Here is a 15,175-nt window from a genome sequence, read left to right as displayed (position 1 = left end):
GATTCCCAAAACAGTCCGGGAGCCAAGGCATGGCTTCTGATTGGCTGCAGCAGCTTCCTGAAGCCAACTGGAAGCCGGGCCGGCCGTTTGGCTTCCAAATCAATTACTTCTGGTTTTCGTTCGTTTGTGAGCCAGAACGTTCGGCTCCCAAGGCGTTCGGGAGCCGAGGTTCCACTGTGTATTGTAACAGGATCTCTACCGAGCAACAAAGTGGCAAGAAACCGATTGCTGCATCCAGTATATTTCTGGAGTAGTGACAATAAGGCCAAGCACCGAAGAAGAACTTGTTGTTTGGCCAGAGTCATAGGGACAGCACCTCTCCAAATATTTTTCTCAGTCTAACCTACTTTGCAGGGGACGTGGGTGGCGCTGTGGGTTAAACCACAGAGCCTAGGACCTGCTGATCAGAAGGTCGGCGGTTCGAATCCCTGCGATGGGGTGAGCTCCCGTTGCTCGGTCCCTGCACCTGTCAACCTAGCAGTTCGAAAGCACGTCAAAGTGCAAGTAGATAAATAGGTACTGCTCCGGCGGGAAGGTAAACGGCGTTTTCGTGCGCTGCTCTGATTTGCCAGAAGTGGCTTAGTCATGCTGGCCACGTGATCTGGAAGCTGTACGCCGGCTCCCTGGGCCAATAAAGCGAGATGAGAGCCACAACCCCAGAGATGTTCACGACTGGACCTAATGGTCCTTTACCTTTACCTTAACCTACTTTGCAGGGAGGAAAAAGTTGGCAGAGGGAAAGCCATGTAGTTTCTTGGGGAAAAGTTTGGGTGTAACCGTAACTAAACTGAACAAAGGCTTGAACAAAACACACAGGTTGCAAAATGGGCTGGGCCAGGAAGTAGCTGCTGTCAGCTGGTGAGGCAACCTGGTTGGGTAAACTCCGGGAAATGTAGATTTCGACAGGTTGCATGCAAAGCCCGTTTCCTGCTCATCTCCCCGAAGAAGGAATTTCCTGCAGGAAGTCCAGAGCAGTGCCTTAAAAAGCGCTCAGGACCTGCCTTGTTCTCAGAAGACAAGACGCTCAGCCACCAAAGCACACATCCCAGGAATGATGCGAGGGCCGTGGTTGCTTTTCCTGATTGTCGGCGTCACCCTGGTGGTGGCTGCCATCTCTGAGGCTGAAGTGCCGGCCACAGAAGGAGGACCAACTTCGGAAGATGCACCAGAGAAGGAAGAAGCCCACCTTGAGCGCCGGCAGGTAAGTCTTGGCAATGTATCTGAAGGAGAGACTTCAGGGTTAAGATCTCGGCTATCGGTGGTTGCTAGCCATGACGGCTCGGCTCTGCCTCCACAATCGGAAGCAAAACGTTTCTGAATCCCAGTTGCTGGAGACCGAAGGAGGGTTGAGGGATCTTGTGTTCAGATCCTGGTTTTTGGCTTCCCACAGGCATCTGGGTGGCCATTCTGCCCGGACGCTGAAGTCCAGCTCCAAGGGCCTTCTGGTGGTTCCCTCCCTGCAAGAAGCCACGTTACAGGGAACCAGGAAGAGGGCCTTCTCGGTGGTGGCACTTGCCCTGTGGAACACCCTCCCACCAGATGTCAAAGAGAAGAACAACTACCTGACATTTAGAAGACATCTGAAGGCAGCCCTGCTAGGGAAGTTTTTAATGTGTGATATTTTGATGTATTTTTAATCTTTGTTGGAAGCCGCCCAGAGTGGCTGGGGAAACCCAGCCAGATGGGTAGGGTACAAATAATAAATTATTACGATCTCTCCAAGGGAGATGGCGGCATCTTGGACCACTCAGAGTTCGGCGTGACATGTAGCAATATTTTTACCGATCGGGCTTTGCTGTTCAACACAGCAAAAGGCTGAAAAAAGAACAATTAATGCAGATGGTGGACATCTTTCAATGATGAAAATCTGTGGGTTGGTTTCCAAAGCGCCATTGTGGTCCGGGAATAGGGTTCTGTTATTTGTGGCATTTTGGTTGTGGGCATGGTACAGCGAGGGGGAAAAGTATTTGATCCCCTGCTAAATTTGCCCGTCTGCCCTCTTGACGAAGAAATGACCAGCCCGTAATTTTAATGGTAGGTTTATTGTGGCTGTGAGAGACATAGAATAACAACACGAAAACCCCCAGAAACCCAGAAGACGAAAGTCAGAGATTGATGTGCAATATAATGAGTGAAATAAGTATTTGATCCCTTTGCAAAAGATGACTTAGTGTGCTGGTCCCGGGGGGAAGGTTACCGTTGGCGTAGTCAAAGTCCGGTCTTGGGTTACTAGTCTGGAAACAGTTCACAAGGAGCGGGGTGAGGTCCGAAGCAGGAAGCCGGGCGGGGACAGGAACACTGGAGGGTCAGGTCTGGGTCCGGGCAGGAACAGGTACTCAACAACGACGTTGCTCCCACAACCTGGGACCGGGCTGACTGGCCTTTATCTTCTCTGAGGCCAGGGGCGGTCCCGGCCCCCAGGAGACCCGCCTCTCTTGGCCTTAAGGCAAGCATTCCTCCTGGGAGAAACCAGTTCCCTCCGCCTCTCTGCCCTAAGCCTCTGCAGTTCAGGAGAGGCTGGGGAGTTACTGGACCCAAGGGGAGACTCTCCATCCTCTGGCAGGGCCAGGAGAGGCGCACCTGTAGGCACTGTGTCCTTAATCACCTCTGGAGCTAGAGTGGAATCACCTGGTGTCTGCTCCTGAGGATCTGGCACAGGTGCAGGCTCTTCAGATCCAAGGCGCTGCCCCAGTTCAGCCAGCCCTGGAGGCGGGGACTCCTGTGCAGGCTGGGATTCCTCCGGTTCAGCTTCTGAATCAGATTCCCGGGCCATCACACTTAGTACTTGGTGGCAAAACCCTTGTTGGCAATTACAGAGGTCAGACGTTTCTGGTAGGTGACCACCAGGTTTGCACACGTCTCAGGAGGTATTTTGTCCCCCTCCATGTTTGACGGTGGGGATGGTGTTCTTGGGATCATAGGCAGCATTCCTCCAAACACGGTGAGTTGAGTTGGTATATAAATGTTCCCTTGGCTTTTTTGCTGGCCCAAGTAGGACCAGCATGGCTCTGGTGAATATCTGATGTTTCCTCCCTTTATGGTCTTGATTTATGGGCTACTACTAAAATGAGGCTGCATTTTAAGCTGTATTTTAGTTAACTGTTTCTTTTTCCTTTTTTCCTATTACGTTTTATTGTACTTTATATTCAGTGTTAGCTGCCCTGAGCCCTGCCCTGGCCAGGGAGGGCGGGGTATAAATAAAAATTTATTACAGTCATACCTCGGGTTGTGAACGTGATCTGTGTGGGAGGCACGTTCACGACCCGTAGTGCCACGTCTGCGCATGTGCGCGGTGCCATTTTGTGTTTCTGCGCATGCGCAAGCGCCGAAGCCCAGAAGTAACCCGTTCTGGTACTTCTGGGTTTGGCGTGGTCTGTAACCCAAAAATGCTCAACCTGCAGCGTTTGCAACCTAAGGTATGGCTGTATTATTATTTATTATTATTATTAAATTCACTGTATGGAATTCTGGTTCCAACTATGGGTTTCCTGGGAGAACCTGGCGGAGGGAACCCATTCTGCCTCTTACCTTCCCTCTTAATTCTTGGCATCTTTTGTCTATCAGGGTGCACGGGTCGCTAAAGCCTGGTGGAAAAAGTGGATACGGGAAAGTAGGAAGGAAGAGCCCCCGACCCCAAGGCCTGGGATGTTTGGCCCACTCGGCAATGTGACAAACACCGTGCATTGCAATACGACCGCAACACCTGGGAACAGAAGTCAGCCAGTCCTCACCCTCTCCACCTCCCCGCACTGACTTTTTCCAGTGGACCCTTAGCTCTGTAGCATCCTAAGCTTTTTCACGCCCACACTGGATCCGCATGCCTGCATTTCTGTAACTTGCTCCTGGTAGTTAAGGCTATGTTGACTAAGGCTACGTTACACACACACACACACACACACACACACACACACACTCACCGTGTCGGAGGCAGATTGCCTCTGAACATCAGTTTCTGAGAATTGCAAACGAGGAGAGTCGCTGTCACGCTCAGATCCTGCTGGAGAACTTCCCAAAATGAGTGCCAGAGTGGCCACAGTGGGGAAAGGATGCTAGACCAGACAGGCCTTTTTAGATGCTTAGATCCCTTTCCTGACTTCAGCCAAGGGCAGCCAAGGAATATTCTCTCTTTCTAGATTATCTCACAGTCAGGGATAACCATCTTCGGGAGATTGCAGACTGCCCTTCCTTGTAGGTTTCTAAGGTTTTTTGGATGCGTCTGTCATGGATGCTTTTGCTGAGATTCCTGCATTGAAGGGGGGTTGGACTAGATGACCCTCGGGGTCCCTTTCCAACTCTACAATTCTGTGTTTCATTGTCTTGTTATATGGAGCTTCTAATTTTATAGCAATAAACACTATTACTGGCAAGGCATTACTTGTGTGTTACCTTGTGTCAATGCACAATGCACTGGATTAGATCCACTAATCTGGATCAGGACCTGGCAGAAAGGTGGGGTGTGTGTGTGTGTGTGTGTGTGTATATATATATATATGCAGGTTTTGGTGTCCTCGGGTGTCTTCCCGTGTAAAAGTTGGGGTGTCTAGGCGACGTTTCGACGAGGTCTCACTCGTCATCTTCAGGCTGGTGCTTTCGGCTTCTTGTTACTGGAACAGAGCAGGATCTCAGTGTTTGAGTTCCTATAAACACTGTTGAGGGGGTGTGGTGTATAGCCTCCAATGTTCTGGGCAGAGAGGAAGTTCCCAGGCTAGTGTGCCTTTTCTTCTTTTGTTCCTTAGTTACTTGAGGGATATCTTGAGTGATTTCTTGAGTGATATCCTGAGTACCACTTAGGTGGGTCATTAGGTGTGGATTAGTTGCTAAAGTCTTTGTGTCTTGACCTCTTGAACTTTGTGAAGAGTTTTTCTGAGAAGATGGCTGTACTGCACTTAGTTGTGCTCTGGCTTGGCTTCGTGTATAGGGGCGAGCTGTGGTTTTGTGGCCTGTGTCAGCCAGATCTGTGTAGGGATTGCAGGGGGGTGCAGCATCCGGAGGTGCCACCATGGTTTGGCTACTGGATGGTGTCTGTAATTTATCTGTGGAGAGGGTCTGGGTTTGGGTCTGGTGTGGTTGATTGGTGATGGCGTTCTGTGTGCCTCTGGATCTGGTGTCAGTTTTTGTGGGGAGGGCTAATTTCCAGATGTCTGGCAAGCGGGATGTGTCGTCACGCTTGTTCATGTTGTGAGGGTGTTTCTCTATCTCGATGGCTTCCATGATTATTCTCTTGTGGTGATGTTCCATGTTAAAGAGCAATTTGGAATCTGCAAAATTAATTTCGTGTCCTGTTTCTTTCATGTGTTGGAAAAGAGAGGAAGTTTTTTCTTCTTTTTTGACGGCATTCTTGTGTTCTGCGATACGTGCATTTATTCGTCTGTTTGTTTGTCCAATGTACGTGGCTGGGCAGACTTTGCAGGGTATTTCATAGACCCCTTGGTTTTCCAACTGGATTTTATCCTTGGGGTTTCTGAGGATATTGGCTATTTTTTGGTTGGTGCAAAAGGCTGTTTTGATATTGTGTTTATGGAGGATTTTGCTAATTTTATCTGTAGTGCCCTTGATATAAGGAAGGAGGGCCATGCCATTGTTTTCTTCTGTGTCTTGGTTTTTGGGGGGTGTTTCTTTTTGGATTAGCTTCGTAACCCTGTTTTGCTGGTATCCATTGGCAATTAACACATTTGAGAGATTCTGTAACTCAGTTGTCAAGTGGTCTTTGTCAGCCAGGCGTTTGGTTCTGGAGATGAGAGTCTTGGCTACGGAGTTTATTTGTGCAGGGTGGTGGTGTGATTGTGCATGTAAGTAGCGGTTGGTGTGTGTTTTTTTCCGGTAGATAGTGTGTCCTAGGGAGCCATCAGGTTTTTTGTAGATTAGGACGTCAAGGAAGGGAAGTTGGTTGTTGGCTTCTATTTCCATAGTGAATTGTATTTTGGGGTGTAGGCTGTTGAGATGTGTGAGGAAGCTATCCAGTTTTTCCTTCCCGTGTGGCCAAATTACAAAGGTGTCGTCAACATATCTGAGCCAAAGTTTGGGTTTGTGTTCTGACTTGTCTAAAGCATTGGTTTCAAAGTGTTCCATGTACAGGTTTGAGATGACCGGTGAGAGGGGTGATCCCATAGGTGCTCCTTCTATCTGTTTGTATCTTTGTCCATTGTGGATGAAGTACGTGTTGGTTAGGCAGTGGTTGGTCAGGTCCAAGATGTATTCGGGGGGATTGTATTTGTTTTGAAAGGCTGTCAAGGCTTCATTAATGGGCACTTGTGTGAAGAGAGATACAACATCGAAGCTCACAAGTAGGTCATTAGGATGTAGGTTTTGCTTCTTTATTGTTTCTATGAACTGGAAGGAGTTTGGAACGTGTGAAGAGATGGATTCTGCATAGAGCTGAAGTTGCTTGGCGAGAAATTTAGCGAGATTTTGTAGAGGTGAGCCTATGGAGCTGACTATTGGTCTGAGTGGTGTTCCTTCTTTGTGTATCTTACAGACACCATCCAGTAGCCAAACCATGGTGGCACCTCCGGATGCTGCACCCCCCTGCAATCCCTACACAGATCTGGCTGACACAGGCCACAAAACCACAGCTCGCCCCTATACACGAAGCCAAGCCAGAGCACAACTAAGTGCAGTACAGCCATCTTCTCAGAAAAACTCTTCACAAAGTTCAAGAGGTCAAGACACAAAGACTTTAGCAACTAATCCACACCTAATGACCCACCTAAGTGGTACTCAGGATATCACTCAAGAAATCACTCAAGATATCCCTCAAGTAACTAAGGAACAAAAGAAGAAAAGGCACACTAGCCTGGGAACTTCCTCTCTGCCCAGAACATTGGAGGCTATACACCACACCCCCTCAACAGTGTTTATAGGAACTCAAACACTGAGATCCTGCTCTGTTCCAGTAACAAGAAGCCGAAAGCACCAGCCTGAAGATGACGAGTGAGACCTCGTCGAAACGTCGCCTAGACACCCCAACTTTTACACGGGAAGACACCCGAGGACACCAAAACCTGCATTCCTGTACCCGTGAAAATCTACGAAAGCATATATATATATATATATATATATAAAATCCCTTTGCCCTTGCAGCACTCTCAACCTGCGTAAATCCTCCCCCTCATTGCCCTAATTAGAAAAGAATTTTTTTGCTAATTGCACGGATGATGGAACAACTCGCTTGGCCCGATTCCCTTTGTGTCATGAAGCAATGACCGGTGAGTGGTGAAAGCCGTCTCTCCTGCATTGCTGAACTGCAGAATTAAATTGTGGCGCACAGGGCGGAGGTGGGGTGTGCCGCCTGTCATGGGATGTTAAAATGCATGCGCCACTGATCAATAGGAAGACGAACTGCCGCACCATGATAAAACAAAATTAACAGAAGGATTGATACAATTCCATAGGCTGGGGTCTCCAAGCCCTGCTTCTAGCGTATCCAGAAGCAGAGAGACAGGCAGACACAGAAGCTGCACAGTTGAGGGAGGAGCTACCCTGCTATGAGATAGTAGCTAAGCAACCAGAAGGGAGGGAGCAGCTGGGCGATACATCAATCGAGAGTAGGGGGGGACCCCCTCCCTCCCCACGAACTTGGAGGTTCGAGCGTGTCAGAGAACAAAGGAGACGTGGGGGGGGGGGGAGAGACTTGTCATTGGCATGCTTCTTGCTGTGGAAGTGGACAGGAGTCAGAGTAGGCAACTGATCTCCAGGGTTGCCTGTTTGTGCTTGTAACATAATGCAATAAAAGGACTATAAATGTACCAGATGCTCGTTAATTCTTATCGGTAAGCCACCAGAAGGGAGAGGGGAACTCCAGTACTTGACGCTATCTCTCATGCAGCCACAGCCCTTGAAAACCCTTAACGGTAAAGGGACCCCTGACCATTAGGTCCATTCGTGGCTGACTCTGGGGTTCCGGCGCTCATCTCACTTTATTGGCTAAGGGAGCCGGCGTACAGCTTCCGGGTCATGTGGCCAGCATGACTAAGCCGCTTCTGGCGAACCAGAGCAGTGCACGGAAATGCCGTTTACCCTCCCACCAGAGCGGTACCTATTTTTCTACTTGCACTCTGACGTGCTTTTGAACTGCTAGGTTGGCAGGAGCAGGGACCAAGCAACAGGAGCTCACCCCGCTGCAGGGATTAGAACCGCCGACCTTCTGATCGGCAAGTCCTAGGCTCTGTGGTTTAACCCACAGCGCCACCTGCATCCCTTGAAAACCCTTACTCAATCCTGTTTTCTTACTGTACGTGAAGAGCCCTCTTCGCGCCTTACCTGGAGTTGTTTCAGCTACTCGGTTCCTGCTAAGCTGTTTCTCACCAGTTTTGTGGCGGTCCACATTCTTGTGGCACTGGCCTCCCAGATAATGACCCCAACAGAAATCCCACTTCAGTAGGAAGGCTGAACCAACCTAGCATCTTTGGGAATGCAGGGATTTGCTGGTTGCCCTGCCCGGGTGTTGATGTTTTTTGCCTTGTTCTTTTAAGGATCCAAAGGCAGTAAGCACTCTTACGGGTGAGGATTTATTAATGAGAGAAGTGAGAAGGTGCACATACGTCTAAACAAAACCTAAGCAGACACAGATCAGAAGTACCTAGGCAAAAATGAACGAAAAATGTGGAATAGCGTCGCTCGTGCTCCTTCTGTTGCTGCTGTGGGAAACGGCTGGTGGGTATTGGCGACGGGCAGGTCCCCTCGTAGCCAAAGCTGGAAGATGCTTAACTCAATCCTGGGTGGGTTTGACGCTGGGCTCCCTCCAGCCCTCCGAGAAACCGCCTGTCTGTGTAGAAAGCATTGAACTTTGTGGACCAATGGTCTGATTCTGTGGGAGGCAGCGTCTGTGCAAAGTGTGCTTTGCAAGTTTTAAAAGGAAGCGTCGTGGCGAACCTCTCCAGGAGATGGAGAGGCAATGTTCTGGCGTTGCTGCGCCATTGCGCCAAGATTGGCCGCTCTCGTTCGCATTTCCCGGACCGGTCTGTGCGCGTCTTAGAAGGCTGGTTTGGGGGAGAGAAGAGAGGCTACAGAGGATGGCTTGCTAGCTGCCATGATGGTTGCAAGCGCCTCTTGGCGGATGAAGCCGATGGGGATGGATCAAACTGGTCCTGCACCCAGACTTCCACCTGACGTCCCAGTGCCCTTTGACGCATCTGGCCACATAGCACATGCCGTGAATCACCTTCGCTTCCTGCAGCAGAAAGATCCGTGGGAGGCAGTGAGAAGGGGAAGAGGCCGCCAACAGCTGCTGGAACAGGCTTAGGCAAACTCGGCCCTCCATCTGTTTTGGGACTACAACTCCCATCATACCTAGCTAACAGGGATGATGGGAGTTGTAGTCCCCCAAAAAGCTGGAGGGCCGAGTTTGCCTATTCCTGAGCTAGAACTTGATAATGCACAGAAGGGGAAGTTCCAACGGTGGAGGAATGGCTTAGGAAACTGATGGGCTATGCTGGAATGGACTGCAAAAACGAAGGGGACGTAATGGCAAAATGTTTAAGGGAGAGTGGAGACCACGGATGGATTATCTGTCAAATTATCACCCATACATGAAGTTGCTGGCAGAGAATATTACTATTATTACTATTATTACTATTATTATTTATACCCCACCAATCTGGCTGGGTTTCCCCAGCCACTCTAGGTGGCTCCCAACAGAATATTAAAAATATAATCAAACATGAAAAACTTCCCTAAACAGGGCTGCCTTCAGATAGATGCCTTCTAAAAGTCAGATAGTGGTTTATTTCCTTGACATCTGATGGGAGGGTGTTCCTCAGGGCGGGAGCTACTACCGAGAAGGCCCTCTGCCCACTTATATTGAAATATAAGCAGTGGATTATCGAAAGAATTAATGACAGCGGGATTTAGAAAATTAAAACGTGTTGTAAAACAGCAAAAAGGAGTAAAAACAAACATTAGGAACGGAGGGGTGGGAAGTCAATGATACACACACACACCAGAGAGAGAGAGAGAGAGAGAGAGAGAGAGAGAGTTTGGAATATTTTTGGAGATTTAATAAAAATGATATGGAAATGAAGTGAATGGAAAGAGGCCAGGTGGTCAGTCAAGGGGTGGGATTTCCAAGTCCCCAATAAGGGTCAGGTTCAAGGAGGGCCATTTGTCTTCTGTTCCATGGCCCCCGGATGTGGTTCTCTGGTTGCAGTGGCAGAACCAAGAAGCTGAGCCTAGCCCTGCTTTCGGTTTCCGGCAATGCGCCACACTGATGCTAAGTCACGGGCATTGTGGGAAATCATTAGAATGGCTTACCTGCCTGCTCAGGATGCCAAGCCAGAGGTGGAGGGGGGAATGAAGGGGTCCCAAGGCAGGTCTTGGTGTCCTGGCAAGTGCCTTAGGATGCTGAGTACTAGTGCAGGATTCCTCCCCTCCCTCGACAGACGGATGCCAACAAGATTACTGCAATACGCTATATTTGGGGCTGCCCCTGTGCTTGGTTCAGAAGCTGCCTCTAGTAGAAGAGTTTGGATTTGATATCCTGCCTTTCACTCCCTTTAAGGAGTCTCAAAGCGGCTAACATTCTCCTTTCCCTTCCTCCCCCACAACAAACACTCTGTGAGGTGAGTGGGGCTGAGAGACTTCAAAGAAGTGTGACTAGCCCAAGGTCACCCAGCAGCTGCAGGTGGAGGAGCGGAGACGCGAACCCGGTTCCCCAGGATTACGAGACTACCGCTCTTAACCACTACACCACACTGGCTCTAGTACAGAGTGCAACAGCTAAATGGGTGCTCAGTGAGACCCTGGCAGGACACAAACATCTCACCTAGGTGAAACAGTGGCCCAGGCTGCCTATGAGCTAGAAAGTCATTTCCAAGTTTCTATTTCAAACAACTTGGTGCCCCAGAGAGCCTGCTCATCTGCTCTGTGCCCTCACCTGTGCCTCCTGCTTGGCTGCATCCTTGGGGCTGCCATCACCTGCCCCTCTTGAACTTGTGTCTTCTGGTGGGGTGGCAGCCCCTCTCAGCACCAAGCCCACCACTAGCACCAGCAGCAGCCAGAAGCACCGCATCGCCCTTGAGGCGCTCCGAGGCGCCACACGACTCTTCACGTCTGGATTTGGGAGGGGAGAAGCTCCTGTTGATGGCGGAGGAATTGCAGGGAGAGAATGAAAATCAGGGGCAGGGGTTTAAGGACCAAGGAAGTTCCCCGAAACTTCACCTTTGCCTAGGGGAGCTGGAAAGGGGAACAAAGGCAGCAGCTAAGTTGGGGAGGAGTACAGAAAGCCCGCAACCTATAAAGCCTTAAATGGCTCAGGACCCCAACACTTCAAGGATCCCCTCTCCCCTTATGAACCTACCCGGACCCTGAGATCATCTTCTGAGGCCCTCCTTCATGTGCTGCCTCCTCAAGAGGTCCGGAAGGTGGCAACACGAGAACAGGGCCTTCTCTGCAGTGGCTCCCCATCTGTGGAATGCTCTCCTCAGGGAAGTTTCCCTGGTGGCTTCATTATACATCTTTAGGCACCAAGCAAAAACGTTCCTTTTTAACCAGGTCTTTGGTTGATCCAACTTAGCATCCTATGCCCTTTTAAAATGTGGTTTTTTTGGGGGGGGCTATTTGGTTGTTCTTTTTATTCTTGTTAGGTCTTTTGTGGTTTTATATCTTGATTTTACTCTGTGAACTGCCCTGAGACCCCCAGGTATAGGGTGGTACCATATTTTTCGCTCTATAGGACGCACTTTTTCCGCTCCAAAAATGAAGGGGAAAAGTGTGTGCGTCCTATGGAGCGAATGCAGGCTTTCACTGAAGCCTGGAGAGCACCCCACCGCCCTGCGGAGGCTACAAAGGATGTCCCCGAAGCCTCAAGCCTTTGGAGTGCAGCTGCGCTCCGAAGGCTTCAAGCATCTTTGAGGCTGGCAGTAGGGGAAAGCAGCTCTTCCCCCCACCGCCAGCCCCACAAGCTTGGGGGGCAGCAGCAAGGCCTGCTCTTGAACGCACCTTGAACGCACCTTGTTTTTGAGGGGGAAAACAAAATCCCCCCCCCTATTCTCCCCCTCCTATGGTCTGGTGCGTCCTATGGTCCAGTGCGCCCAATAGAGCGAAAAATACAGTATATAAATTCAATAACAACAACAACAATTTGCTGGTTTTTTTTTTACTTTTTTAGAAAATGGCTCCGTTTTTGGTCTTTCTGACTTCAAGTTTTATTGGGGGGGAAACAAACCTTTGCATAAATTGTGGGCTTACTGTATGACAAAAGTAATACGGGATGATTTAGTATTGGCAGTTGTATTAATCTGAGCAGTAGGACCAATTATCCGTACATCTTCCAATGGTCAGTTTCCTTCCAAAGACCATTACAGTTTCTATGCTGTGTTGATGCCTGATTATCATCTCCCAAAGCAACTACAGTGGTACCTCAGGTTACATACACTTCAGGTCACATACGCTTCAGGTTACAGACTCCACTAACTCAGAAATAGTACCTCAGGTTAAGAACTTTGCTTCAGGATGAGAACAGAAATCGCGCTGCGGTGGCAGCGGGAGGCCCCATTAGCTAAAGTGGTGCTTCAGGTTAAGAACAGTTTCAGGTTAAGAACGGATCTCTGGAACAAATTAAGTACATAACCAGAGGTACCACTGTACTCTATTCCGAACTTAAAAATGGAAAGCGTAATGCTGGTGGTCAACAAAAGAGGTTTAAAGACTCTCTTAAGGCAAATCTTAAAAGATATCCTATAAACACTGACAACTGAGAAACACTGGCCTGTGAGCGCTCCAGTTGGAGAACAGCCTTTACCAAAGGTGTCATGGGCTTTGAAGACACTCGAACTCAGGACGCAAGGGAGAAAGGTGCTAAGAGGAAGGCACGCTTGGCAAATCCACACCGTGATCAAATCCCGCCCGGAAACCAATGTCCCCACTGTGGAAGGACGTGTGGATCCAGAATTGGCCTCCACAGTCACTTACGGACTCAGTGTTAAAACAGTGTTTATGGAAGACGATCATACTCGGCTACGAGGGATCGCCAAAGAAAGAAGACAAGTCAGGAGGAAAAGATTCTTGAATTGCAGGAAGTTGGAGTAACTAACCCTTGTGGCCCTTTCCAACTCTACAATACTATAGTTCTGGGAGAGGGGAGTCACAGCATCAAGCCGAGCTTGGCCCTGGCACCTTTCTGTATGGGGAACCTCCACCCCATAGACTTAATTAGGTCCATTGGGCTCCTGAGGCCATTTGGCCAAGCCATACTAACTTGCCCTGCCCCTGATGCCATGTGTGGGGCAGGAAAGGTCACAGCTAGGCCCATGGGACTCACCCGGTACTCCGGCAGACGCAAACGTCAGCTGATCTGCAGCACAGGGAGACGCAGGTGACCTGGCGGCATTGTGATGTCAGGTGATTGGCAGGTGTGGGGCCCCGCCCATCTGCACAGCTGGGTGGGGGTGGTGGGTGGGAGATCATAATCCAGCCCACCAAATGGATTCAGTTCCACATCTCTGGTGCAAAACTGAAAGGAATAATAATAATAATAATAATAATAATAATAATAATAATAATAATTTATTTGTTCCCCAGCCACTCTGGGTGGCTTCCACAGAGACAAAAAAAAAAAAAAAACACACTAAAATGTCACACATTAAAAACTTCCCTGAACAGGGCTGCCTTAAGATGTCTTCTGGATGTCAGGTAGTTGTTTATTGCTTTGACATCTGATGGGAAGGCATTCCACAGGGTGGGCGCCACCACCGAGAAGGCCCTCTGACTGGGTCCCTGTAGCTTTGCTTCTCGTAATGAGGGAACTGCCAGGAGGCCCTCAGAGCTGGACCTCAGTGTCCGGGCAGAACGATGGGGGTGGAGATGCTCCTTCAGGTATACTGGACCGAGGCCGTTTAGGGCGTGAAAGGTCAGCACGATCACTTTGAATTAAGAACAGGAAAGATTAGATGGCTGAATAAGCTGAAGGATTTGGGCAAACAGGTCCCTCTTGTGGCGACTGGCCATGTGCGAATGAATCACCGAAGATCAAACTCAGCTGGCAATTCCGTCAGTCGATCTGTCATTTATTTATTTAGTCTGAAAAAATTACACACCACCTGATTGTAATTATTTTTTAAAAATTAAAAATCCAAAGTGGTTTATGAAAAGGATGAAACTACAAATTTCTGATAAGAACAGTGAAAAGCAGCTGCTTAAAATCTTTGGGGAATGATTAAAATAAACAATAAGCTAAACATTCTTAATAATAATAATAATAATAATAATAATAATAATAATAATAATAATTTATTATTTATACCCCGCCCATCTGTCTGAGTCTCCCTAGCCACTCTGGGCGGCTCCCAATCAAATGTTAAAAACAGTACAGCGTCAGACATTAAAAACTTCCCTAAACAGGGCTGTCTTCTAAAGATAAGATAGCTGCTTATTTCCTTCACATCTGAAGGGAGGGTGTTCCACAGGGTGGGTGCCACTACCAAGAAGGCCCTCTGTCTAGGTATCTAGTGTAGGCCTGTCCAGACAAAAAATGTTTTAAAGAGGTGCTGAAAAGAATCTAGTGAAGGTGCCAGACTGATGTCAATCAGCAGGGAGGAGTGCCAATGTCTGGGTGCGGCCACACTAAGGTAAATATTGATCCTTTACGAACGTAGAATGAATATTATGCGGCGCCTGGGACAATGTGAATTCCGCAGTGCCAGGAATCCTGGAGGAAGTTCCCAGGTGAAAAGGAAATCATTGCAGACTCGGAAGGCTCTGCCACACACGGAGAAAGGCCCAGGATCAGGTCCGTGGGCCTGATCCTGCAGGCTCCTCTTATGTCAGCCTGCCTTTTGAGTAACCCAGCACTGACTCCAGACCAGACCTTCCAAGTCAAGCTGGAAGGGACAGGATAACTGTTAGGTGGATTTGTAGCTGATTGGCTGACCAAATTCTCATTTGTGCTTCTTTGTAATCCTGCAAACAAACAAACAAGCCAAGGTCTTTGAATTTTTTAAAAAGGGGCAAATGTTTAATGCATATCTTTTAGGCTTTGTATATAGATTTTTACATTAGTATAACTGCCTCTGTTATAGAGTCAGTGGAGGCAGTGAGAGATTTTACTTTCTTGGGCTCCATGATCACTGCAGATGGTGACAGCGGTCACGAAATTAAAAGACGCCTGCTTCTTGGGAGAAAAGCAATGACAAACCTAGACAGCATCTTAAAAAGCAGAGATATCACCTTGCCGACAAAGGTC

The 15,175-nt window shown here is 48.7% G+C and overlaps 2 long non-coding RNA genes across 2 annotated transcripts in view; one reads left to right on the top strand and one right to left on the bottom strand.

Moving 5' to 3' along the window:
* Positions 1-902: 902 nt before the first annotated feature.
* The window catches only part of LOC309353372, a 28,142-nt gene continuing 13,869 nt past the window's right edge, over positions 903-15,175 (top strand). The window contains exons 1-2 of the long non-coding RNA XR_014161747.1: positions 903-1,201; positions 3,565-4,476. This is a non-coding gene — a long non-coding RNA (uncharacterized lncRNA). The remainder of the gene's footprint in view (positions 1,202-3,564; positions 4,477-15,175) is intronic.
* LOC309353398 lies at positions 6,522-13,457 on the bottom strand. The gene is made up of 3 exons (XR_014161801.1): positions 13,256-13,457; positions 10,871-11,070; positions 6,522-9,169 (listed from the first exon to the last, which is right to left on the bottom strand). It is a non-coding gene; the product is annotated as an uncharacterized lncRNA (long non-coding RNA).

Source organism: Podarcis melisellensis (assembly GCF_964234715.1).
Source record: "Podarcis melisellensis genome assembly, chromosome: 12".
NCBI lineage: Eukaryota > Metazoa > Chordata > Lepidosauria > Squamata > Lacertidae > Podarcis > Podarcis melisellensis.
The sequence above is the reverse complement of the archived record's forward strand: the minus strand, read 5'-3'. Positions and strand labels throughout refer to the sequence as shown.